This window comes from Nelusetta ayraudi, unplaced genomic scaffold, assembly GCF_046127955.1.
Source record: "Nelusetta ayraudi isolate G7.1 ecotype Tasmania unplaced genomic scaffold, CSIRO-AGI_Nayr_v1 ptg000039l, whole genome shotgun sequence".
Taxonomy (NCBI): domain Eukaryota; kingdom Metazoa; phylum Chordata; class Actinopteri; order Tetraodontiformes; family Monacanthidae; genus Nelusetta; species Nelusetta ayraudi.
The window spans coordinates 2,822,318-2,847,356 of NW_027466089.1; the positions used below are offsets into that span (position 1 = coordinate 2,822,318).

Below are 25,039 nucleotides of genomic sequence, written 5' to 3' on the forward strand. Positions count from 1 at the left end.
GTGTGCGGCTTCTGCTGCTCACTGTCCATGCAAGGTTCATCCACACTTTTAGCACCTTGTTGTTGTTGAGGCCAAGTAAATGCTGCCGCGATGCGCCGTGAGCGAGGGTGGCTGTGAGCGGAATGACTCCCTGTGCTCGCCAGTGACGTGGCATCGCTTCTCGGCCTTTTGGCTATGATCAAGTGTAGTATCTGTTCTTATCAGTTTAATATCTGATACGTCCCCTACCCGGGGACCATATATTAAATTGATTTTTGGACCAGGGAGATGGAATAGGGGCTTGCTACGTCCACTCCACGCATCGACCCGGTATGGCAGTATCTTCAGGAACGGTGCACTCCTCCTTACGTTGTCTAAAATCAAGCTCAACTAGATGGGGTTGAGGTCAGATTTGATCGGTGGTTTGGAGCGCTTCTGTAATAGCACATGCGGGCTTGCCTTTCCGTGCGTAATTCCCACAATGGGTAAAGTATGATTTCACGTCCCCTGCAGTCCTCTGACTTAGAGCACATCTCCGTAGTAAACAGCAGAGGGCGTTGCACTGCGACCTGTCAGCTGTTGGTCCGGCATCAAGCAGTCTGCTGCCTTTTCTTTGGTGCCGTCCCGCTGTATTCATTGCAGCTAGTGCTTTAGCGTTGCGTTTTCTACTCCTCGATGAATTAGTTGAGTGGTCATTTGTTTTGTTTTTCCCCTTGACGATTCAGAATGTTCTTCTTTTCTCTGAATTTCCCACTGGAATCGCACATCACAGATTTCAAATGGAGCTCTTTTTGCCACATTTTCTCTGGTGGTTTAGTTGTTGATTCTTTTGGAGGTAAATGGGATGAAATGAGTGGTTTTCCGAATTCCCTTTTGTTGTGGTCATGCAGCAGTGAACTGTGGGAAAAGGATTGCTCACGTCCAAATCTGTTATTTGGGAGACCTGAGGTTGGGACAGATTTCTTTCTCATTCAACCAAATATCAACTATTGCTTTTCTTTCTGACATGCTTTTGGCTGTGAACACGTGGCGAGCACCGTGAGCCAGCGCGGAATGACTGTGGAAGACGTGGTCATGTCAGCCATGGACAACTCATACTTACCTGGCAGGGGAGACACCATGATCAAGAAGGTGGTTCACCCAGGGCGAGGCGCGACCATTGCACTCCGGTTGTGCTGACCCCTGCGAATTCCCCAAATGTGGGAATCTCGACTGCATAATTTCTGGTAGTGGGGGACTGCGTTCGCGCTCTCCCCTGATCAGATGTTGAAAAGCAAGAGTACGTTCTCTCGTACGCCAGTAAGAAATGCTGTCTGTCCAGCGTGCGCAATGCCCGTGATCAGATGGCTTCTTGAATCATGACATGTTGTCTTGAGAGGCTTTCTGACTGAAGTTCAGCTTCTCACTTGGCTGCGTTCATCAGGCTGCTGGCCAAGTTTCTGTGGCTCCGTTTCGATTGTACACAAAGCTCTTGCGTTTGTGTCCACTTTCTCTCCCCATTCTCTGTTCCCTGAGTTTCAGTGTCCAATCACTGGTGGAACCAGAAAAGATTTGGTGACAGTTAAACAATTGACACTGATTTAGGTATTAGTTGTTGAAACATGGACAAACAAGATTAAGACTGAGACCAAGACATTCCATTCCAGAGTGTGAGAGATGTGCATGAGTGTCAAGATAGATATTGGTCAGTGTTTCCTTTGGTCCTAGTAGCGTCATTAATCATTTGAATTTGTTTTGTGGCGGGTTAAGATTGCACGGACTGACAATTTCCTTGCCAGACGTAGCAGGAAGTTTGAACGGAAACTTGGTGTTGGAAGCCATTGTGGATCGGTCAGGACGTGGTCACGTGGCCAGAACTAACTTTAAGCTGCATCCACTTGCATTAGGTTGGCCAACTTGTGTGCGGCTTCTGCTGCTCACTGTCCATGCAAGGTTCATCCACACTTTTAGCACCTTGTTGTTGTTGAGGCCAAGTAAATGCTGCCGCGATGCGCCGTGAGCGAGGGTGGCTGTGAGCGGAATGACTCCCTGTGCTCGCCAGTGACGTGGCATCGCTTCTCGGCCTTTTGGCTAAGATCAAGTGTAGTATCTGTTCTTATCAGTTTAATATCTGATACGTCCCCTACCCGGGGACCATATATTAAATTGATTTTTGGACCAGGGAGATGGAATAGGGGCTTGCTCCGTCCACTCCACGCATCGACCCGGTATGGCAGTATCTCCAGGAACGGTGCACTCCTCCTTACGTTGTCTAAAATCAAGCTCAACTAGATGGGATTGAGGTCAGATTTGATCGGTGGTTTGGAGCGCTTCTGTAATAGCACATGCGGGCTTGCCTTTCCGTGCGTAATTCCCACAATGGGTAAAGTATGATTTCACGTCCCCTGCAGTCCTCTGACTTAGAGCACATCTCCGTAGTAAACAGCAGAGGGCGTTGCACTGCGACCTGTCAGCTGTTGGTCCGGCATCAAGCAGTCTGCTGCCTTTTCTTTGGTGCCGTCCCGCTGTATTCATTGCAGCTAGTGCTTTAGCGTTGCGTTTTCTACTCCTCCATGAATTAGTTGAGTGGTCATTTGTTTTGTTTTTCCCCTTGACGATTCAGAATGTTCTTCTTTTCTCTGAATTTCCCACTGGAATCGCACATCACAGATTTCAAATGGAGCTCTTTTTGCCACATTTTCTCTGGTGGTTTAGTTGTTGATTCTTTTGGAGGTAAATGGGATGAAATGAGTGGTTTTCCGAATTCCCTTTTGTTGTGGTCATGCAGCAGTGAACTGTGGGAAAAGGATTGCTCACGTCCAAATCTGTTATTTGGGAGACCTGAGGTTGGGACAGATTTCTTTCTCATTCAACCAAATATCAACTATTGCTTTTCTTTCTGACATGCCTTTGGCTGTGAACACGTGGCGAGCACCGTGAGCCAGCGCGGAATGACTGTGGAAGACGTGGTCATGTCAGCCATGGACAACTCATACTTACCTGGCAGGGGAGACACCATGATCAAGAAGGTGGTTCACCCAGGGCGAGGCGCGACCATTGCACTCCGGTTGTGCTGACCCCTGCGAATTCCCCAAATGTGGGAATCTCGACTGCATAATTTCTGGTAGTGGGGGACTGCGTTCGCGCTCTCCCCTGATCAGATGTTGAAAAGCAAGAGTACGTTCTCTCGTACGCCAGTAAGAAATGCTGTCTGTCCAGCGTGCGCAATGCCCGTGATCAGATGGCTTCTTGAATCATGACATGTTGTCTTGAGAGGCTTTCTGACTGAAGTTCAGCTTCTCACTTGGCTGCGTTCATCAGGCTGCTGGCCAAGTTTCTGTGGCTCCGTTTCGATTGTACACAAAGCTCTTGCGTTTGTGTCCACTTTCTCTCCCCATTCTCTGTTCCCTGAGTTTCAGTGTCCAATCACTGGTGGAACCAGAAAAGATTTGGTGACAGTTAAACAATTGACACTGATTTAGGTATTAGTTGTTGAAACATGGACAAACAAGATTAAGACTGAGACCAAGACATTCCATTCCAGAGTGTGAGAGATGTGCACGAGTGTCAAGATAGATATTGGTCAGTGTTTCCTTTGGTCCTAGTAGCGTCATTAATCATTTGAATTTGTTTTGTGGCGGGTTAAGATTGCACGGACTGACAATTTCCTTGCCAGACGTAGCAGGAAGTTTGAACGGAAACTTGGTGTTGGAAGCCATTGTGGATCGGTCAGGACGTGGTCACGTGGCCAGAACTAACTTTAAGCTGCATCCACTTGCATTAGGTTGGCCAACTTGTGTGCGGCTTCTGCTGCTCACTGTCCATGCAAGGTTCATCCACACTTTTAGCACCTTGTTGTTGTTGAGGCCAAGTAAATGCTGCCGCGATGCGCCGTGAGCGAGGGTGGCTGTGAGCGGAATGACTCCCTGTGCTCGCCAGTGACGTGGCATCGCTTCTCGGCCTTTTGGCTATGATCAAGTGTAGTATCTGTTCTTATCAGTTTAATATCTGATACGTCCCCTACCCGGGGACCATATATTAAATTGATTTTTGGACCAGGGAGATGGAATAGGGGCTTGCTACGTCCACTCCACGCATCGACCCGGTATGGCAGTATCTTCAGGAACGGTGCACTCCTCCTTACGTTGTCTAAAATCAAGCTCAACTAGATGGGGTTGAGGTCAGATTTGATCGGTGGTTTGGAGCGCTTCTGTAATAGCACATGCGGGCTTGCCTTTCCGTGCGTAATTCCCACAATGGGTAGAGTATGATTTCACGTCCCCTGCAGTCCTCTGACTTAGAGCACATCTCCGTAGTAAACAGCAGAGGGCGTTGCACTGCGACCTGTCAGCTGTTGGTCCGGCATCAAGCAGTCTGCTGCCTTTTCTTTGGTGCCGTCCCGCTGTATGCATTGCAGCTAGTGCTTTAGCGTTGCGTTTTCTACTCCTCGATGAATTAGTTGAGTGGTCATTTGTTTTGTTTTTCCCCTTGACGATTCAGAATGTTCTTCTTTTCTCTGAATTTCCCACTGGAATCGCACATCACAGATTTCAAATGGAGCTCTTTTTGCCACATTTTCTCTGGTGGTTTAGTTGTTGATTCTTTTGGAGGTAAATGGGATGAAATGAGTGGTTTTCCGAATTCCCTTTTGTTGTGGTCATGCAGCAGTGAACTGTGGGAAAAGGATTGCTCACGTCCAAATCTGTTATTTGGGAGACCTGAGGTTGGGACAGATTTCTTTCTCATTCAACCAAATATCAACTATTGCTTTTCTTTCTGACATGCCTTTGGCTGTGAACACGTGGCGAGCACCGTGAGCCAGCGCGGAATGACTGTGGAAGACGTGGTCATGTCAGCCATGGACAACTCATACTTACCTGGCAGGGGAGACACCATGATCAAGAAGGTGGTTCACCCAGGGCGAGGCGCGACCATTGCACTCCGGTTGTGCTGACCCCTGCGAATTCCCCAAATGTGGGAATCTCGACTGCATAATTTCTGGTAGTGGGGGACTGCGTTCGCGCTCTCCCCTGATCAGATGCTGAAAAGCAAGAGTACGTTCTCTCGTACGCCAGTAAGAAATGCTGTCTGTCCAGCGTGCGCAATGCCCGTGATCAGATGGCTTCTTGAATCATGACATGTTGTCTTGAGAGGCTTTCTGTCTGAAGTTCAGAGCTTCTCACTTGGCTGCGTTCATCAGGCTGCTGGCCAAGTTTCTGTGGCTCTGTTTTGATTGTACACAAAGCTCTTGCGTTTGTGTCCACTTTCTCTCCCCATTCTCTGTTCCCTGAGTTTCAGTGTCCAATCACTGGTGGAACCAGAAAAGATTTGGTGACAGTTAAACAATTGACACTGATTTAGGTATTAGTTGTTGAAACATGGACAAACAAGATTAAGACTGAGACCAAGACATTCCATTCCAGAGTGTGAGAGACGTGCATGAGTGTCAAGATAGATATTGGTCAGTGTTTCCTTTGGTCCTAGTAGCGTCATTAATCATTTGAATTTGTTTTGTGGCGGGTTAAGATTGCACGGACTGACAATTTCCTTGCCAGACGTAGCAGGAAGTTTGAACGGAAACTTGGTGTTGGAAGCCATTGTGGATCGGTCAGGACGTGGTCACGTGGCCAGAACTAACTTTAAGCTGCATCCACTTGCATTAGGTTGGCCAACTTGTGTGCGGCTTCTGCTGCTCACTGTCCATGCAAGGTTCATCCACACTTTTAGCACCTTGTTGTTGTTGAGGCCAAGTAAATGCTGCCGCGATGCGCCGTGAGCGAGGGTGGCTGTGAGCGGAATGACTCCCTGTGCTCGCCAGTGACGTGGCATCGCTTCTCGGCCTTTTGGCTATGATCAAGTGTAGTATCTGTTCTTATCAGTTTAATATCTGATACGTCCCCTACCCGGGGACCATATATTAAATTGATTTTTGGACCAGGGAGATGGAATAGGGGCTTGCTACGTCCACTCCACGCATCGACCCGGTATGGCAGTATCTTCAGGAACGGTGCACTCCTCCTTACGTTGTCTAAAATCAAGCTCAACTAGATGGGGTTGAGGTCAGATTTGATCGGTGGTTTGGAGCGCTTCTGTAATAGCACATGCGGGCTTGCCTTTCCGTGCGTAATTCCCACAATGGGTAGAGTATGATTTCACGTCCCCTGCAGTCCTCTGACTTAGAGCACATCTCCGTAGTAAACAGCAGAGGGCGTTGCACTGCGACCTGTCAGCTGTTGGTCCGGCATCAAGCAGTCTGCTGCCTTTTCTTTGGTGCCGTCCCGCTGTATGCATTGCAGCTAGTGCTTTAGCGTTGCGTTTTCTACTCCTCGATGAATTAGTTGAGTGGTCATTTGTTTTGTTTTTCCCCTTGACGATTCAGAATGTTCTTCTTTTCTCTGAATTTCCCACTGGAATCGCACATCACAGATTTCAAATGGAGCTCTTTTTGCCACATTTTCTCTGGTGGTTTAGTTGTTGATTCTTTTGGAGGTAAATGGGATGAAATGAGTGGTTTTCCGAATTCCCTTTTGTTGTGGTCATGCAGCAGTGAACTGTGGGAAAAGGATTGCTCACGTCCAAATCTGTTATTTGGGAGACCTGAGGTTGGGACAGATTTCTTTCTCATTCAACCAAATATCAACTATTGCTTTTCTTTCTGACATGCCTTTGGCTGTGAACACGTGGCGAGCACCGTGAGCCAGCGCGGAATGACTGTGGAAGACGTGGTCATGTCAGCCATGGACAACTCATACTTACCTGGCAGGGGAGACACCATGATCAAGAAGGTGGTTCACCCAGGGCGAGGCGCGACCATTGCACTCCGGTTGTGCTGACCCCTGCGAATTCCCCAAATGTGGGAATCTCGACTGCATAATTTCTGGTAGTGGGGGACTGCGTTCGCGCTCTCCCCTGATCAGATGCTGAAAAGCAAGAGTACGTTCTCTCGTACGCCAGTAAGAAATGCTGTCTGTCCAGCGTGCGCAATGCCCGTGATCAGATGGCTTCTTGAATCATGACATGTTGTCTTGAGAGGCTTTCTGTCTGAAGTTCAGAGCTTCTCACTTGGCTGCGTTCATCAGGCTGCTGGCCAAGTTTCTGTGGCTCTGTTTTGATTGTACACAAAGCTCTTGCGTTTGTGTCCACTTTCTCTCCCCATTCTCTGTTCCCTGAGTTTCAGTGTCCAATCACTGGTGGAACCAGAAAAGATTTGGTGACAGTTAAACAATTGACACTGATTTAGGTATTAGTTGTTGAAACATGGACAAACAAGATTAAGACTGAGACCAAGACATTCCATTCCAGAGTGTGAGAGACGTGCATGAGTGTCAAGATAGATATTGGTCAGTGTTTCCTTTGGTCCTAGTAGCGTCATTAATCATTTGAATTTGTTTTGTGGCGGGTTAAGATTGCACGGACTGACAATTTCCTTGCCAGACGTAGCAGGAAGTTTGAACGGAAACTTGGTGTTGGAAGCCATTGTGGATCGGTCAGGACGTGGTCACGTGGCCAGAACTAACTTTAAGCTGCATCCACTTGCATTAGGTTGGCCAACTTGTGTGCGGCTTCTGCTGCTCACTGTCCATGCAAGGTTCATCCACACTTTTAGCACCTTGTTGTTGTTGAGGCCAAGTAAATGCTGCCGCGATGCGCCGTGAGCGAGGGTGGCTGTGAGCGGAATGACTCCCTGTGCTCGCCAGTGACGTGGCATCGCTTCTCGGCCTTTTGGCTATGATCAAGTGTAGTATCTGTTCTTATCAGTTTAATATCTGATACGTCCCCTACCCGGGGACCATATATTAAATTGATTTTTGGACCAGGGAGATGGAATAGGGGCTTGCTACGTCCACTCCACGCATCGACCCGGTATGGCAGTATCTTCAGGAACGGTGCACTCCTCCTTACGTTGTCTAAAATCAAGCTCAACTAGATGGGGTTGAGGTCAGATTTGATCGGTGGTTTGGAGCGCTTCTGTAATAGCACATGCGGGCTTGCCTTTCCGTGCGTAATTCCCACAATGGGTAGAGTATGATTTCACGTCCCCTGCAGTCCTCTGACTTAGAGCACATCTCCGTAGTAAACAGCAGAGGGCGTTGCACTGCGACCTGTCAGCTGTTGGTCCGGCATCAAGCAGTCTGCTGCCTTTTCTTTGGTGCCGTCCCGCTGTATGCATTGCAGCTAGTGCTTTAGCGTTGCGTTTTCTACTCCTCCATGAATTAGTTGAGTGGTCATTTGTTTTGTTTTTCCCCTTGACGATTCAGAATGTTCTTCTTTTCTCTGAATTTCCCACTGGAATCGCACATCACAGATTTCAAATGGAGCTCTTTTTGCCACATTTTCTCTGGTGGTTTAGTTGTTGATTCTTTTGGAGGTAAATGGGATGAAATGAGTGGTTTTCCGAATTCCCTTTTGTTGTGGTCATGCAGCAGTGAACTGTGGGAAAAGGATTGCTCACGTCCAAATCTGTTATTTGGGAGACCTGAGGTTGGGACAGATTTCTTTCTCATTCAACCAAATATCAACTATTGCTTTTCTTTCTGACATGCCTTTGGCTGTGAACACGTGGCGAGCACCGTGAGCCAGCGCGGAATGACTGTGGAAGACGTGGTCATGTCAGCCATGGACAACTCATACTTACCTGGCAGGGGAGACACCATGATCAAGAAGGTGGTTCACCCAGGGCGAGGCGCGACCATTGCACTCCGGTTGTGCTGACCCCTGCGAATTCCCCAAATGTGGGAATCTCGACTGCATAATTTCTGGTAGTGGGGGACTGCGTTCGCGCTCTCCCCTGATCAGATGTTGAAAAGCAAGAGTACGTTCTCTCGTACGCCAGTAAGAAATGCTGTCTGTCCAGCGTGCGCAATGCCCGTGATCAGATGGCTTCTTGAATCATGACATGTTGTCTTGAGAGGCTTTCTGACTGAAGTTCAGCTTCTCACTTGGCTGCGTTCATCAGGCTGCTGGCCAAGTTTCTGTGGCTCCGTTTCGATTGTACACAAAGCTCTTGCGTTTGTGTCCACTTTCTCTCCCCATTCTCTGTTCCCTGAGTTTCAGTGTCCAATCACTGGTGGAACCAGAAAATATTTGGTGACAGTTAAACAATTGACACTGATTTAGGTATTAGTTGTTGAAACATGGACAAACAAGATTAAGACTGAGACCAAGACATTCCATTCCAGAGTGTGAGAGATGTGCATGAGTGTCAAGATAGATATTGGTCAGTGTTTCCTTTGGTCCTAGTAGCGTCATTAATCATTTGAATTTGTTTTGTGGCGGGTTAAGATTGCACGGACTGACAATTTCCTTGCCAGACGTAGCAGGAAGTTTGAACGGAAACTTGGTGTTGGAAGCCATTGTGGATCGGTCAGGACGTGGTCACGTGGCCAGAACTAACTTTAAGCTGCATCCACTTGCATTAGGTTGGCCAACTTGTGTGCGGCTTCTGCTGCTCACTGTCCATGCAAGGTTCATCCACACTTTTAGCACCTTGTTGTTGTTGAGGCCAAGTAAATGCTGCCGCGATGCGCCGTGAGCGAGGGTGGCTGTGAGCGGAATGACTCCCTGTGCTCGCCAGTGACGTGGCATCGCTTCTCGGCCTTTTGGCTAAGATCAAGTGTAGTATCTGTTCTTATCAGTTTAATATCTGATACGTCCCCTACCCGGGGACCATATATTAAATTGATTTTTGGACCAGGGAGATGGAATAGGGGCTTGCTCCGTCCACTCCACGCATCGACCCGGTATGGCAGTATCTCCAGGAACGGTGCACTCCTCCTTACGTTGTCTAAAATCAAGCTCAACTAGATGGGGTTGAGGTCAGATTTGATCGGTGGTTTGGAGCGCTTCTGTAATAGCACATGCGGGCTTGCCTTTCCGTGCGTAATTCCCACAATGGGTAGAGTATGATTTCACGTCCCCTGCAGTTCTCTGACTTAGAGCACATCTCCGTAGTAAACAGCAGAGGGCGTTGCACTGCGACCTGTCAGCTGTTGGTCCGGCATCAAGCAGTCTGCTGCCTTTTCTTTGGTGCCGTCCCGCTGTATGCATTGCAGCTAGTGCTTTAGCGTTGCGTTTTCTACTCCTCGATGAATTAGTTGAGTGGTCATTTGTTTTGTTTTTCCCCTTGACGATTCAGAATGTTCTTCTTTTCTCTGAATTTCCCACTGGAATCGCACATCACAGATTTCAAATGGAGCTCTTTTTGCCACATTTTCTCTGGTGGTTTAGTTGTTGATTCTTTTGGAGGTAAATGGGATGAAATGAGTGGTTTTCCGAATTCCCTTTTGTTGTGGTCATGCAGCAGTGAACTGTGGGAAAAGGATTGCTCACGTCCAAATCTGTTATTTGGGAGACCTGAGGTTGGGACAGATTTCTTTCTCATTCAACCAAATATCAACTATTGCTTTTCTTTCTGACATGCCTTTGGCTGTGAACACGTGGCGAGCACCGTGAGCCAGCGCGGAATGACTGTGGAAGACGTGGTCATGTCAGCCATGGACAACTCATACTTACCTGGCAGGGGAGACACCATGATCAAGAAGGTGGTTCACCCAGGGCGAGGCGCGACCATTGCACTCCGGTTGTGCTGACCCCTGCGAATTCCCCAAATGTGGGAATCTCGACTGCATAATTTCTGGTAGTGGGGGACTGCGTTCGCGCTCTCCCCTGATCAGATGCTGAAAAGCAAGAGTACGTTCTCTCGTACGCCAGTAAGAAATGCTGTCTGTCCAGCGTGCGCAATGCCCGTGATCAGATGGCTTCTTGAATCATGACATGTTGTCTTGAGAGGCTTTCTGACTGAAGTTCAGAGCTTCTCACTTGGCTGCGTTCATCAGGCTGCTGGCCAAGTTTCTGTGGCTCCGTTTTGATTGTACACAAAGCTCTTGCGTTTGTGTCCACTTTCTCTCCCCATTCTCTGTTCCCTGAGTTTCAGTGTCCAATCACTGGTGGAACCAGAAAAGATTTGGTGACAGTTAAACAATTGACACTGATTTAGGTATTAGTTGTTGAAACATGGACAAACAAGATTAAGACTGAGACCAAGACATTCCATTCCAGAGTGTGAGAGATGTGCATGAGTGTCAAGATAGATATTGATCAGTGTTTCCTTTGGTCCTAGTAGCGTCATTAATCATTTGAATTTGTTTTGTGGCGGGTTAAGATTGCACGGACTGACAATTTCCTTGCCAGACGTAGCAGGAAGTTTGAACGGAAACTTGGTGTTGGAAGCCATTGTGGATCGGTCAGGACGTGGTCACGTGGCCAGAACTAACTTTAAGCTGCATCCACTTGCATTAGGTTGGCCAACTTGTGTGCGGCTTCTGCTGCTCACTGTCCATGCAAGGTTCATCCACACTTTTAGCACCTTGTTGTTGTTGAGGCCAAGTAAATGCTGCCGCGATGCGCCGTGAGCGAGGGTGGCTGTGAGCGGAATGACTCCCTGTGCTCGCCAGTGACGTGGCATCGCTTCTCGGCCTTTTGGCTAAGATCAAGTGTAGTATCTGTTCTTATCAGTTTAATATCTGATACGTCCCCTACCTGGGGACCATATATTAAATTGATTTTTGGACCAGGGAGATGGAATAGGGGCTTGCTCCGTCCACTCCACGCATCGACCCGGTATGGCAGTATCTCCAGGAACGGTGCACTCCTCCTTACGTTGTCTAAAGTCAAGCTCAACTAGATGGGGTCGAGGTCAGATTTGATCGGTGGTTTGGAGCGCTTCTGTAATAGCACATGCGGGCTTGCCTTTCCGTGCGTAATTCCCACAATGGGTAAAGTATGATTTCACGTCCCCTGCAGTCCTCTGACTTAGAGCACATCTCCGTAGTAAACAGCAGAGGGCGTTGCACTGCGACCTGTCAGCTGTTGGTCCGGCATCAAGCAGTCTGCTGCCTTTTCTTTGGTGCCGTCCCGCTGTATTCATTGCAGCTAGTGCTTTAGCGTTGCGTTTTCTACTCCTCCATGAATTAGTTGAGTGGTCATTTGTTTTGTTTTTCCCCTTGACGATTCAGAATGTTCTTCTTTTCTCTGAATTTCCCACTGGAATCGCACATCACAGATTTCAAATGGAGCTCTTTTTGCCACATTTTCTCTGGTGGTTTAGTTGTTGATTCTTTTGGAGGTAAATGGGATGAAATGAGTGGTTTTCCGAATTCCCTTTTGTTGTGGTCATGCAGCAGTGAACTGTGGGAAAAGGATTGCTCACGTCCAAATCTGTTATTTGGGAGACCTGAGGTTGGGAAAGATTTCTTTCTCATTCAACCAAATATCAACTATTGCTTTTCTTTCTGACATGCTTTTGGCTGTGAACACGTGGCGAGCACCGTGAGCCAGCGCGGAATGACTGTGGAAGACGTGGTCATGTCAGCCATGGACAACTCATACTTACCTGGCAGGGGAGACACCATGATCAAGAAGGTGGTTCACCCAGGGCGAGGCGCGACCATTGCACTCCGGTTGTGCTGACCCCTGCGAATTCCCCAAATGTGGGAATCTCGACTGCATAATTTCTGGTAGTGGGGGACTGCGTTCGCGCTCTCCCCTGATCAGATGTTGAAAAGCAAGAGTACGTTCTCTCGTACGCCAGTAAGAAATGCTGTCTGTCCAGCGTGCGCAATGCCCGTGATCAGATGGCTTCTTGAATCATGACATGTTGTCTTGAGAGGCTTTCTGACTGAAGTTCAGCTTCTCACTTGGCTGCGTTCATCAGGCTGCTGGCCAAGTTTCTGTGGCTCCGTTTCGATTGTACACAAAGCTCTTGCGTTTGTGTCCACTTTCTCTCCCCATTCTCTGTTCCCTGAGTTTCAGTGTCCAATCACTGGTGGAACCAGAAAATATTTGGTGACAGTTAAACAATTGACACTGATTTAGGTATTAGTTGTTGAAACATGGACAAACAAGATTAAGACTGAGACCAAGACATTCCATTCCAGAGTGTGAGAGATGTGCATGAGTGTCAAGATAGATATTGGTCAGTGTTTCCTTTGGTCCTAGTAGCGTCATTAATCATTTGAATTTGTTTTGTGGCGGGTTAAGATTGCACGGACTGACAATTTCCTTGCCAGACGTAGCAGGAAGTTTGAACGGAAACTTGGTGTTGGAAGCCATTGTGGATCGGTCAGGACGTGGTCACGTGGCCAGAACTAACTTTAAGCTGCATCCACTTGCATTAGGTTGGCCAACTTGTGTGCGGCTTCTGCTGCTCACTGTCCATGCAAGGTTCATCCACACTTTTAGCACCTTGTTGTTGTTGAGGCCAAGTAAATGCTGCCGCGATGCGCCGTGAGCGAGGGTGGCTGTGAGCGGAATGACTCCCTGTGCTCGCCAGTGACGTGGCATCGCTTCTCGGCCTTTTGGCTAAGATCAAGTGTAGTATCTGTTCTTATCAGTTTAATATCTGATACGTCCCCTACCCGGGGACCATATATTAAATTGATTTTTGGACCAGGGAGATGGAATAGGGGCTTGCTCCGTCCACTCCACGCATCGACCCGGTATGGCAGTATCTCCAGGAACGGTGCACTCCTCCTTACGTTGTCTAAAATCAAGCTCAACTAGATGGGGTTGAGGTCAGATTTGATCGGTGGTTTGGAGCGCTTCTGTAATAGCACATGCGGGCTTGCCTTTCCGTGCGTAATTCCCACAATGGGTAGAGTATGATTTCACGTCCCCTGCAGTTCTCTGACTTAGAGCACATCTCCGTAGTAAACAGCAGAGGGCGTTGCACTGCGACCTGTCAGCTGTTGGTCCGGCATCAAGCAGTCTGCTGCCTTTTCTTTGGTGCCGTCCCGCTGTATGCATTGCAGCTAGTGCTTTAGCGTTGCGTTTTCTACTCCTCCATGAATTAGTTGAGTGGTCATTTGTTTTGTTTTTCCCCTTGACGATTCAGAATGTTCTTCTTTTCTCTGAATTTCCCACTGGAATCGCACATCACAGATTTCAAATGGAGCTCTTTTTGCCACATTTTCTCTGGTGGTTTAGTTGTTGATTCTTTTGGAGGTAAATGGGATGAAATGAGTGGTTTTCCGAATTCCCTTTTGTTGTGGTCATGCAGCAGTGAACTGTGGGAAAAGGATTGCTCACGTCCAAATCTGTTATTTGGGAGACCTGAGGTTGGGACAGATTTCTTTCTCATTCAACCAAATATCAACTATTGCTTTTCTTTCTGACATGCCTTTGGCTGTGAACACGTGGCGAGCACCGTGAGCCAGCGCGGAATGACTGTGGAAGACGTGGTCATGTCAGCCATGGACAACTCATACTTACCTGGCAGGGGAGACACCATGATCAAGAAGGTGGTTCACCCAGGGCGAGGCGCGACCATTGCACTCCGGTTGTGCTGACCCCTGCGAATTCCCCAAATGTGGGAATCTCGACTGCATAATTTCTGGTAGTGGGGGACTGCGTTCGCGCTCTCCCCTGATCAGATGCTGAAAAGCAAGAGTACGTTCTCTCGTACGCCAGTAAGAAATGCTGTCTGTCCAGCGTGCGCAATGCCCGTGATCAGATGGCTCCTTGAATCATGACATGTTGTCTTGAGAGGCTTTCTGACTGAAGTTCAGAGCTTCTCACTTGGCTGCGTTCATCAGGCTGCTGGCCAAGTTTCTGTGGCTCCGTTTTGATTGTACACAAAGCTCTTGCGTTTGTGTCCACTTTCTCTCCCCATTCTCTGTTCCCTGAGTTTCAGTGTCCAATCACTGGTGGAACCAGAAAAGATTTGGTGACAGTTAAACAATTGACACTGATTTAGGTATTAGTTGTTGAAACATGGACAAACAAGATTAAGACTGAGACCAAGACATTCCATTCCAGAGTGTGAGAGATGTGCATGAGTGTCAAGATAGATATTGATCAGTGTTTCCTTTGGTCCTAGTAGCGTCATTAATCATTTGAATTTGTTTTGTGGCGGGTTAAGATTGCACGGACTGACAATTTCCTTGCCAGACGTAGCAGGAAGTTTGAACGGAAACTTGGTGTTGGAAGCCATTGTGGATCGGTCAGGACGTGGTCACGTGGCCAGAACTAACTTTAAGCTGCATCCACTTGCATTAGGTTGGCCAACTTGTGTGCGGCTTCTGCTGCTCACTGTCCATGCAAGGTTCATCCACACTTTTAGCACCTTGTTGTTGTTGAGGCCAAGTAAATGCTGCCGCGATGCGCCGTGAGCGAGGGTGGCTGTGAGCGGAATGACTCCCTGTGCTCGCCAGTGACGTGGCATCGCTTCTCGGCCTTTTGGCTAAGATCAAGTGTAGTATCTGTTCTTATCAGTTTAATATCTGATACGTCCCCTATCCGGGGACCATATATTAAATTGATTTTTGGACCAGGGAGATGGAATAGGGGCTTGCTCCGTCCACTCCACGCATCGACCCGGTATGGCAGTATCTCCAGGAACGGTGCACTCCTCCTTACGTTGTCTAAAATCAAGCTCAACTAGATGGGGTTGAGGTCAGATTTGATCGGTGGTTTGGAGCGCTTCTGTAATAGCACATGCGGGCTTGCCTTTCCGTGCGTAATTCCCACAATGGGTAGAGTATGATTTCACGTCCCCTGCAGTCCTCTGACTTAGAGCACATCTCCGTAGTAAACAGCAGAGGGCGTTGCACTGCGACCTGTCAGCTGTTGGTCCGGCATCAAGCAGTCTGCTGCCTTTTCTTTGGTGCCGTCCCGCTGTATTCATTGCAGCTAGTGCTTTAGCGTTGCGTTTTCTACTCCTCGATGAATTAGTTGAGTGGTCATTTGTTTTGTTTTTCCCCTTGACGATTCAGAATGTTCTTCTTTTCTCTGAATTTCCCACTGGAATCGCACATCACAGATTTCAAATGGAGCTCTTTTTGCCACATTTTCTCTGGTGGTTTAGTTGTTGATTCTTTTGGAGGTAAATGGGATGAAATGAGTGGTTTTCCGAATTCCCTTTTGTTGTGGTCATGCAGCAGTGAACTGTGGGAAAAGGATTGCTCACGTCCAAATCTGTTATTTGGGAGACCTGAGGTTGGGACAGATTTCTTTCTCATTCAACCAAATATCAACTATTGCTTTTCTTTCTGACATGCCTTTGGCTGTGAACACGTGGCGAGCACCGTGAGCCAGCGCGGAATGACTGTGGAAGACGTGGTCATGTCAGCCATGGACAACTCATACTTACCTGGCAGGGGAGACACCATGATCAAGAAGGTGGTTCACCCAGGGCGAGGCGCGACCATTGCACTCCGGTTGTGCTGACCCCTGCGAATTCCCCAAATGTGGGAATCTCGACTGCATAATTTCTGGTAGTGGGGGACTGCGTTCGCGCTCTCCCCTGATCAGATGTTGAAAAGCAAGAGTACGTTCTCTCGTACGCCAGTAAGAAATGCTGTCTGTCCAGCGTGCGCAATGCCCGTGATCAGATGGCTTCTTGAATCATGACATGTTGTCTTGAGAGGCTTTCTGACTGAAGTTCAGAGCTTCTCACTTGGCTGCGTTCATCAGGCTGCTGGCCAAGTTTCTGTGGCTCCGTTTCGATTGTACACAAAGCTCTTGCGTTTGTGTCCACTTTCTCTCCCCATTCTCTGTTCCCTGAGTTTCAGTGTCCAATCACTGGTGGAACCAGAAAAGATTTGGTGACAGTTAAACAATTGACACTGATTTAGGTATTAGTTGTTGAAACATGGACAAACAAGATTAAGACTGAGACCAAGACATTCCATTCCAGAGTGTGAGAGATGTGCACGAGTGTCAAGATAGATATTGGTCAGTGTTTCCTTTGGTCCTAGTAGCGTCATTAATCATTTGAATTTGTTTTGTGGCGGGTTAAGATTGCACGGACTGACAATTTCCTTGCCAGACGTAGCAGGAAGTTTGAACGGAAACTTGGTGTTGGAAGCCATTGTGGATCGGTCAGGACGTGGTCACGTGGCCAGAACTAACTTTAAGCTGCATCCACTTGCATTAGGTTGGCCAACTTGTGTGCGGCTTCTGCTGCTCACTGTCCATGCAAGGTTCATCCACACTTTTAGCACCTTGTTGTTGTTGAGGCCAAGTAAATGCTGCCGCGATGCGCCGTGAGCGAGGGTGGCTGTGAGCGGAATGACTCCCTGTGCTCGCCAGTGACGTGGCATCGCTTCTCGGCCTTTTGGCTAAGACAGCGGTCGCCTCCTATTTTTGGTAGCATTGTTTGCCTGCTGTGGCATCCTTTTTGTTATCAGAGCTTGGGCGGATATTCTTTTTTCATTCCTTGTGCAAAGCATTCCTTCTTTTTAATAGTTGGACATCTTTCACAAACAGGAATTCATTTGTTCAGGGGACTCTGTTTCCTTGTTTTGCCAGGTAAGTTGCCATTTTTTTTTTTTTTTTTTTTTGTTGTTTTTTTTTTTTTACATCTGGTTTTAGGTGTCTATTTATTTATTCACTTGGTTTTAGTGTGTATTTATTGTCCTTTGTAGCATTGTTTTTAGCTCTTCAGTTCTAGTGCGTAGTGCCTCCACCATGTCGGCCAGCCATGCCGGCATGTGGAGGCACCACAGTGTTCGTTTCAGCTTTTTAGAAAAGGATGGAAAACTCCTGGGGATGTCCAGGTTGGACTTCTCCAGGAGGCTCATTCAAAAAACTTTGAACTTCAGCCCAGATGACTTAAACTGTGTTTTGACTTTGCCTTTTAACAAAGGTTTTGACGTAAGCTTTCGTTCTGCTGTTTTGCTTTGTGAGTTTTGGAAGAGATTTGAGGAAGTGAAAACCCAGTTTTCTGCTTTCAATGTTGAGAAACTGACTGACAATGCTTTGAAAACAGTCATTGTTAGGATGTTCAATGAGACAGTAAATGCAGATGACATTAGTTGGTGGCTGGGAAGATATTGCACTGTTAAAGGCCAAGCTACCAAGGTGAGAGATGAAGATGGCATATGGAACTGTGCCTGGAGGGTCCCCATTCAACAATGGCAGGACCCTCAAGGCTATCAGGGCTTGAAACATCTCCCATCCATGATAGTTTTAGGTGAAAACAGGGGCTACATTCATTACCAGGGACAGCCCAAGCTCTGCCGCAAGTGTGGTGAGCAAGGGCACCTGGCAGAAGCATGCCAGCAGATTGTTTGCCGAAAATGTCGAGAAATTGGGCACACCTTTGAGGAATGTACCAATGGCAGAAGGTGCAATCTTTGTGGAGAAACAAGCCACCTCTTCAGAGATTGCCCCAAGTCTTTTGCCAACAAACTCAAAGCCGCAAAGCAAACTGAAAGAAGGAAAACGGAAGCATTTACAGAGCAATGTGAAGAAGCTGGGCAAGAAATTTCAAATCTCCCGCCAAATTCTGTGGTTGGAGGAGAGGAGTCAGGTGAGGCGGGAGAAGGGGAGGGGCCTGCCACACCCCCATCAATAGATGGGGAAATGCAGGCAGAAGGCGGAGCTGAAATAGAAAGCCAACTTCAGGAAAATAGCGAGGATGCCTCCCTCCCCAATGCTCAGCAAACTAAGAGACCTTTATCTGAATTGTCATTTGATTCTCCGATTATGACGGAGAAGAGAGGAAGACTTGTGGCCCCATCAGAAAATTCGTCCTTGGATGAGCCCAGAGTCTTCCCCTCCAGTTCACCAAATGAAGTCTCTTTTTTAACAATTGCTCTGCGATCAACCCCTAGAGGTTCAGATCTTGACGCAACCATGCAGCAGAGGTTTGATCCCAAAGCACAAAGGGGGAACAGAGCTCAAAACCTTCACTCTTCACCTGTTGAGATGAGGGAAGAGTTATGTTCACAAGAAACTGCCTAAATGTTTTACAGCCTTTTTTTTGATATCCTTATAGGTTTTTAAAAGAATGTCACACCTGTTGTTTTTAACCATTCTTATGACACTCACCTTCTCTACCATAAATGTGAGAAGTGTGAAGTCGAGAGTCAGAGCCCAGAGTGTTTTATCCTTTTTATTTTCCCATGAATCAGATGTGTTTTTAATACAGGAATGTGGCCTACCCTTTTTAAAACAATATAGAACATGGGAAGATATGTGGCCACAAACGTCTCTATGGAGTGGATCAAACGAAAATAAAAATGACGGAGTAGCCATTTTAATAAAAAACCCTCAGGTTCTGGTGAAGGGTAGCACAGTGGTGAGAGATGGTCGGGCACTTTTAGCACATCTAAATTTTATGGGGCGGGATTTTAACCTTCTCAATATTTATGGCTTTAATGACAAAAATGACAGGTATGACCTTTTAGAAAACTTGCAGTCCCACATGCTAGGCAGGGCACCTTTAGTTGTAGCAGGTGATTTTAATTGCATTTTAAACAAGACGGATAGAAGAAGAGCAGGAGAAGATTTTAAAATCGACAAGACATCAGTTTTATTACAGGGCATTTGCAGGGATTTTAAACTTCTAGACTGTTTTAAAACCATGCATCCCAGAGAGGAGGGCTTCACCTGGTTCAGTGGTGACAGTACCAGAGCCTCTCGCATAGATTATGTTTTTACACGGGACTGCCCGCCCACCGATGCTAGATTGACCCCTGTTTTCTTCTCTGATCACCTCATGGTGTCTTGCACTCTGTCACTCTCTTCAGGTGTGACTTCAGGAAGTGGTCTGTGGAAACTCAACTGCTCCCTTTTATTAGATAGGGACTTAGTTAGGCAGTTCAGGGAGCAGTACAAAGAGTGGCAGACCCTCCAAGACTTTTACGAAACACATGCACACTGGTGGGAAATGGTGAAGGAAAAGACAAAGACTTTCTTTAGGCAGGCAGGTAGGGAAAAAAAGAATAGGGAACACAGACGCATGATGGGACTGCAGAAAAGACTTCAATGCTATTTTAACCTTAACCAACATGGTATGGACTTCAACGAAGAAATTAAACAAGTCAAGAAAGAGATGTCGGCCCTATCAGAAATCCACAGCAAAGGTGTCATTTTAAGGAGCAGGGAACGGGAAATAGAAGAGGGTGAAAAGTGCACACGGTATTTCTTTAGGAAAATTATAAATAAAGGGGGGGGCATTGCAAAACTGAAGAAAGAAAATGGGTGCACAACAGAAACAATGGATGAAATAAAAGAGACAATTGAGACATTTTATTCAAACCTGTACTCAGAAAAACCTGTTAAAACTGACACCATGACAGAAGTTCTAAAATTCATTGATAAAACAGTAAGCAACAGCGTGCTTTTATCCCAAGATTTTACTTTTTTAGAATTAAATAAATGTTTGTCTGGTTTTAAAAAAGGGAAGTCCCCTGGACAAGACGGACTTCCCTTAGAGTTTTATTTGACCTTTTGGGACATTTTAGCACCTGATTTGATGACTGTTTTTATGGATTTTGAACACCTTGACCGACTTCCCGACAGTTTTAGAATAGGGATAGTGACTCTTCTTTACAAAAAAAAAGACAAGACTGACTTGAAGAATTGGAGACCGATCACGCTTTTAAACTTTGACTGCAAACTTTTTAGCAAACTTTTAGCCACACGGATGTCCATGTTTTTAGAAGAAGTGATTCACCCGGATCAAGCCTGTGCCGTTCCGGGGAGGAAGATCACTGACAGCCTCGTACTGATCAGAGACACCATCTGTTACGCGAGAGACAGAAACATCCGGCTAGTAGTACTAAATTTAGACTTTGAGAAAGCCTTTGATCGGGTCTCGCATCAGTACCTCTTCCGGGTACTGGAAAAAATGGGGTTCCCAGAAAGGTTTGTAGCTTGGGTGGGATTGCTGTACCGGGGCATCTCCAGCAAATTCATCGTTAACGGGCTTTTGACAAAAGCAGTCAACATCAACTGCGGTGTCCGTCAGGGGTGTCCTTTATCTGCCCTCCTCTACATTACCTGTATAGAACCACTGGCACAGATCTTGAGAAGGGACCAACGAATCAATGGGGTGGGAGTCCCGGGGAGTGGGGGACTGGTGACCAAGTGTGTTTTATACATGGACGACATTAACATTTTATGCACTGACCTTTTATCCGTGAACAGGACACTGGACTTGACTGACTTTTTCGGACAGGCCTCTGGGTCAAAATTGAACAGAGACAAGACCCAAGCCCAATTTTATGGACCATGGACAGCAAACGAGACAACGGGACTCCCCCTGACTACGACCCAGACCAACCAGAAAATATTGGGAATCAAATTTGATAAGGAAGGGGGAGGGGACACAAACTGGGATGACGTCACAGGGAAAGTTAGACAAAGACTAGGGTACTGGGGACTTAGAGGACTGACCCTTGAAGGAAAAGTTTTAATCATCAAAGCAGTGATTTTACCCTTGCTTTTACTGATCAGTTCTGTTTTTATCCCACCAAGACGTGTGCTTTTAATCCTGGAGCGAGCCATTTTCTACTTCCTGTGGGGATCTAAGTGGGGAAGACTAAGAAGAGACATCATGAAAAGGCCAAAGGAGAAAGGAGGAAAAGCAGTGCCAGACCTTTACCTATTTTTAGGAAGCACCTATACGGCCTCGCACATCAAAATAGCAACAACCCCATCCAGAAACCCCAGGACGGCTGCAATGACACGTTTCTGGATGGGGTCCTACCTCAGAAAACTGAAATTGTTACCCACAGACCTGAAAGTACCGGTGTCTTTTAATCTGCCTTTAACATATGCTTTGATCCAGACGTTTTTAAAGTATTTTAATTTGGAAAAGGAGGAGTTGCATGTTTTAACAAGCCACCGCTCTCTTGTTTCTATTGTGCAGGAGCGAGAACCAGTGAGTCCAGTACGCGGGCTCGCACTCAGCGAGCCCTCAACAGTTTGGCGCAACGTGAACCATCCTGCTCTCCCAAACAGACTCCGAGACCTGTCATGGATGGTGGCTCACGAGATCCTCCCGGTCAGGTCCGTCTTGCACTCCCGGGGCATGTCACCATCAGCGATTTGCCCCCGACCTGGTTGTGGCGCGCCCGAGTCAGTGAGGCATCTCTTCTGGGAGTGCAGTGCTGCTGTAGACCAGTGGGCAACAGCCAGGTCCTTGAAATTCCCGTACTTACCAGCAAGGGAGGTCCTTACAGCACAACTAGTGCTATATGGGGTGAGCCCCCAGAAGATGCCAGCAAGGGACTTTGCAGAGCAGTGGCTCACCCTAGCCGCCATCAAAGACGCCATATGGACCTCCAGAAACTTGCTGGTAAGGAAGCACATGCAGATCCCCCCCGTGGTTGTGATCCAGATGGCTATGCAGGCGGCGGGCCCTAGGACACAACCACAAAGAAGAATCGCCTCTGGGCCCATTCGGAGGAAGGACCTGGAACCACACACAAAAAGGTCAAAGCAGCAACGGCCTGGCTCTCCGGGTGAGGCAGGAGGGAAGGAGCAAAAGGGCGAGGATCTCCTCTGAGCACCACGACAAGGTCCTGAGCGAACAAATGTTTGGGGGAGCAGAATGGAATAATTTTGGTAAGGACTCATTGCGTTCCTGCACAAAAGAGAAAAAGACATTGAGCCCGTTTTAAAATTGTGCGCTCCTGTTCATATCTCTTGTTTTAATCATGGTTTTTACAGAAAATATTTGTCTTATTATTTATGTGTATTGTGTCTGTGGAAACACATTAATGCAAATGTAAAAAATCATGTAACATAATTAACTGAATGAGTGTCAATAAACTTTTTTCGAAAGAAAAAAAATCTGTTCTTATCAGTTTAATATCTGATACGTCCCCTACCCGGGGACCATATATTAAATTGATTTTTGGACCAGGGAGATGGAATAGGGGCTTGCTCCGTCCACTCCACGCATCGACCCGGTATGGCAGTATCTCCAGGAACGGTGCACTCCTCCTTACGTTGTCTAAAATCAAGCTCAACTAGATGGGGTTGAGGTCAGATTTGATCGGTGGTTTGGAGCGCTTCTGTAATAGCACATGCGGGCTTGCCTTTCCGTGCGTAATTCCCACAATGGGTAGAGTATGATTTCACGTCCCCTGCAGTCCTCTGACTTAGAGCACATCTCCGTAGTAAACAGCAGAGGGCGTTGCACTGCGACCTGTCAGCTGTTGGTCCGGCATCAAGCAGTCTGCTGCCTTTTCTTTGGTGCCGTCCCGCTGTATGCATTGCAGCTAGTGCTTTAGCGTTGCGTTTTCTACTCCTCCATGAATTAGTTGAGTGGTCATTTGTTTTGTTTTTCCCCTTGACGATTCAGAATGTTCTTCTTTTCTCTGAATTTCCCACTGGAATCGCACATCACAGATTTCAAATGGAGCTCTTTTTGCCACATTTTCTCTGGTGGTTTAGTTGTTGATTCTTTTGGAGGTAAATGGGATGAAATGAGTGGTTTTCCGAATTCCCTTTTGTTGTGGTCATGCAGCAGTGAACTGTGGGAAAAGGATTGCTCACGTCCAAATCTGTTATTTGGGAGACCTGAGGTTGGGACAGATTTCTTTCTCATTCAACCAAATATCAACTATTGCTTTTCTTTCTGACATGCCTTTGGCTGTGAACACGTGGCGAGCACCGTGAGCCAGCGCGGAATGACTGTGGAAGACGTGGTCATGTCAGCCATGGACAACTCATACTTACCTGGCAGGGGAGACACCATGATCAAGAAGGTGGTTCACCCAGGGCGAGGCGCGACCATTGCACTCCGGTTGTGCTGACCCCTGCGAATTCCCCAAATGTGGGAATCTCGACTGCATAATTTCTGGTAGTGGGGGACTGCGTTCGCGCTCTCCCCTGATCAGATGTTGAAAAGCAAGAGTACGTTCTCTCGTACGCCAGTAAGAAATGCTGTCTGTCCAGCGTGCGCAATGCCCGTGATCAGATGGCTTCTTGAATCATGACATGTTGTCTTGAGAGGCTTTCTGACTGAAGTTCAGCTTCTCACTTGGCTGCGTTCATCAGGCTGCTGGCCAAGTTTCTGTGGCTCCGTTTCGATTGTACACAAAGCTCTTGCGTTTGTGTCCACTTTCTCTCCCCATTCTCTGTTCCCTGAGTTTCAGTGTCCAATCACTGGTGGAACCAGAAAAGATTTGGTGACAGTTAAACAATTGACACTGATTTAGGTATTAGTTGTTGAAACATGGACAAACAAGATTAAGACTGAGACCAAGACATTCCATTCCAGAGTGTGAGAGATGTGCATGAGTGTCAAGATAGATATTGGTCAGTGTTTCCTTTGGTCCTAGTAGCGTCATTAATCATTTGAATTTGTTTTGTGGCGGGTTAAGATTGCACGGACTGACAATTTCCTTGCCAGACGTAGCAGGAAGTTTGAACGGAAACTTGGTGTTGGAAGCCATTGTGGATCGGTCAGGACGTGGTCACGTGGCCAGAACTAACTTTAAGCTGCATCCACTTGCATTAGGTTGGCCAACTTGTGTGCGGCTTCTGCTGCTCACTGTCCATGCAAGGTTCATCCACACTTTTAGCACCTTGTTGTTGTTGAGGCCAAGTAAATGCTGCCGCGATGCGCCGTGAGCGAGGGTGGCTGTGAGCGGAATGACTCCCTGTGCTCGCCAGTGACGTGGCATCGCTTCTCGGCCTTTTGGCTAAGATCAAGTGTAGTATCTGTTCTTATCAGTTTAATATCTGATACGTTCCCTACCCGGGGACCATATATTAAATTGATTTTTGGACCAGGGAGATGGAATAGGGGCTTGCTCCGTCCACTCCACGCATCGACCCGGTATGGCAGTATCTCCAGGAACGGTGCACTCCTCCTTACGTTGTCTAAAATCAAGCTCAACTAGATGGGGTTGAGGTCAGATTTGATCGGTGGTTTGGAGCGCTTCTCTAATAGCACATGCGGGCTTGCCTTTCCGTGCGTAATTCCCACAATGGGTAGAGTATGATTTCACGTCCCCTGCAGTCCTCTGACTTAGAGCACATCTCCGTAGTAAACAGCAGAGGGCGTTGCACTGCGACCTGTCAGCTGTTGGTCCGGCATCAAGCAGTCTGCTGCCTTTTCTTTGGTGCCGTCCCGCTGTATTCATTGCAGCTAGTGCTTTAGCGTTGCGTTTTCTACTTCTCCATGAATTAGTTGAGTGGTCATTTGTTTTGTTTTTCCCCTTGACGATTCAGAATGTTCTTCTTTTCTCTGAATTTCCCACTGGAATCGCACATCACAGATTTCAAATGGAGCTCTTTTTGCCACATTTTCTCTGGTGGTTTAGTTGTTGATTCTTTT

The 25,039-nt window shown here is 47.2% G+C and overlaps 1 protein-coding gene, 20 non-coding genes and 1 pseudogene across 21 annotated transcripts in view; 21 read left to right on the plus strand and 1 right to left on the minus strand.

The window, feature by feature from the left end:
* The window catches only part of LOC142892607 (NLR family CARD domain-containing protein 3-like), a 406,144-nt gene that overhangs the window by 303,601 nt on the left and 77,504 nt on the right, over window positions 1-25,039 (minus strand). The window lies entirely within an intron of this gene.
* LOC142892861 (U2 spliceosomal RNA) lies at window positions 153-343 on the plus strand. The gene has a single exon (XR_012927562.1). It is a non-coding gene; the product is annotated as a U2 spliceosomal RNA (small nuclear RNA).
* LOC142892903 (U1 spliceosomal RNA) lies at window positions 1,074-1,237 on the plus strand. The gene has a single exon (XR_012927600.1). It is a non-coding gene; the product is annotated as a U1 spliceosomal RNA (small nuclear RNA).
* Window positions 2,030-2,220, plus strand: LOC142892823 (U2 spliceosomal RNA). The gene has a single exon (XR_012927527.1). It is a non-coding gene; the product is annotated as a U2 spliceosomal RNA (small nuclear RNA).
* LOC142892904 (U1 spliceosomal RNA) lies at window positions 2,951-3,114 on the plus strand. The gene has a single exon (XR_012927601.1). It is a non-coding gene; the product is annotated as a U1 spliceosomal RNA (small nuclear RNA).
* LOC142892862 (U2 spliceosomal RNA) lies at window positions 3,907-4,097 on the plus strand. The gene has a single exon (XR_012927563.1). It is a non-coding gene; the product is annotated as a U2 spliceosomal RNA (small nuclear RNA).
* Window positions 4,828-4,991, plus strand: LOC142892905 (U1 spliceosomal RNA). The gene has a single exon (XR_012927602.1). It is a non-coding gene; the product is annotated as a U1 spliceosomal RNA (small nuclear RNA).
* On the plus strand, window positions 5,786-5,976 carry LOC142892863 (U2 spliceosomal RNA). The gene has a single exon (XR_012927564.1). It is a non-coding gene; the product is annotated as a U2 spliceosomal RNA (small nuclear RNA).
* LOC142892906 (U1 spliceosomal RNA) lies at window positions 6,707-6,870 on the plus strand. Its single transcript, XR_012927603.1, has one exon. It is a non-coding gene; the product is annotated as a U1 spliceosomal RNA (small nuclear RNA).
* On the plus strand, window positions 7,665-7,855 carry LOC142892865 (U2 spliceosomal RNA). The gene has a single exon (XR_012927566.1). It is a non-coding gene; the product is annotated as a U2 spliceosomal RNA (small nuclear RNA).
* On the plus strand, window positions 8,586-8,749 carry LOC142892907 (U1 spliceosomal RNA). Its single transcript, XR_012927604.1, has one exon. It is a non-coding gene; the product is annotated as a U1 spliceosomal RNA (small nuclear RNA).
* On the plus strand, window positions 9,542-9,732 carry LOC142892824 (U2 spliceosomal RNA). The gene has a single exon (XR_012927528.1). It is a non-coding gene; the product is annotated as a U2 spliceosomal RNA (small nuclear RNA).
* Window positions 10,463-10,626, plus strand: LOC142892909 (U1 spliceosomal RNA). The gene has a single exon (XR_012927606.1). It is a non-coding gene; the product is annotated as a U1 spliceosomal RNA (small nuclear RNA).
* LOC142892808 (U2 spliceosomal RNA) lies at window positions 11,421-11,611 on the plus strand. Its single transcript, XR_012927513.1, has one exon. It is a non-coding gene; the product is annotated as a U2 spliceosomal RNA (small nuclear RNA).
* On the plus strand, window positions 12,342-12,505 carry LOC142892910 (U1 spliceosomal RNA). The gene has a single exon (XR_012927607.1). It is a non-coding gene; the product is annotated as a U1 spliceosomal RNA (small nuclear RNA).
* On the plus strand, window positions 13,298-13,488 carry LOC142892825 (U2 spliceosomal RNA). The gene has a single exon (XR_012927529.1). It is a non-coding gene; the product is annotated as a U2 spliceosomal RNA (small nuclear RNA).
* On the plus strand, window positions 14,219-14,382 carry LOC142892911 (U1 spliceosomal RNA). Its single transcript, XR_012927608.1, has one exon. It is a non-coding gene; the product is annotated as a U1 spliceosomal RNA (small nuclear RNA).
* LOC142892809 (U2 spliceosomal RNA) lies at window positions 15,177-15,367 on the plus strand. Its single transcript, XR_012927514.1, has one exon. It is a non-coding gene; the product is annotated as a U2 spliceosomal RNA (small nuclear RNA).
* On the plus strand, window positions 16,098-16,261 carry LOC142892912 (U1 spliceosomal RNA). Its single transcript, XR_012927609.1, has one exon. It is a non-coding gene; the product is annotated as a U1 spliceosomal RNA (small nuclear RNA).
* On the plus strand, window positions 22,519-22,695 carry LOC142892880 (U2 spliceosomal RNA; annotated as a pseudogene).
* Window positions 23,426-23,589, plus strand: LOC142892913 (U1 spliceosomal RNA). The gene has a single exon (XR_012927610.1). It is a non-coding gene; the product is annotated as a U1 spliceosomal RNA (small nuclear RNA).
* On the plus strand, window positions 24,382-24,572 carry LOC142892842 (U2 spliceosomal RNA). Its single transcript, XR_012927545.1, has one exon. It is a non-coding gene; the product is annotated as a U2 spliceosomal RNA (small nuclear RNA).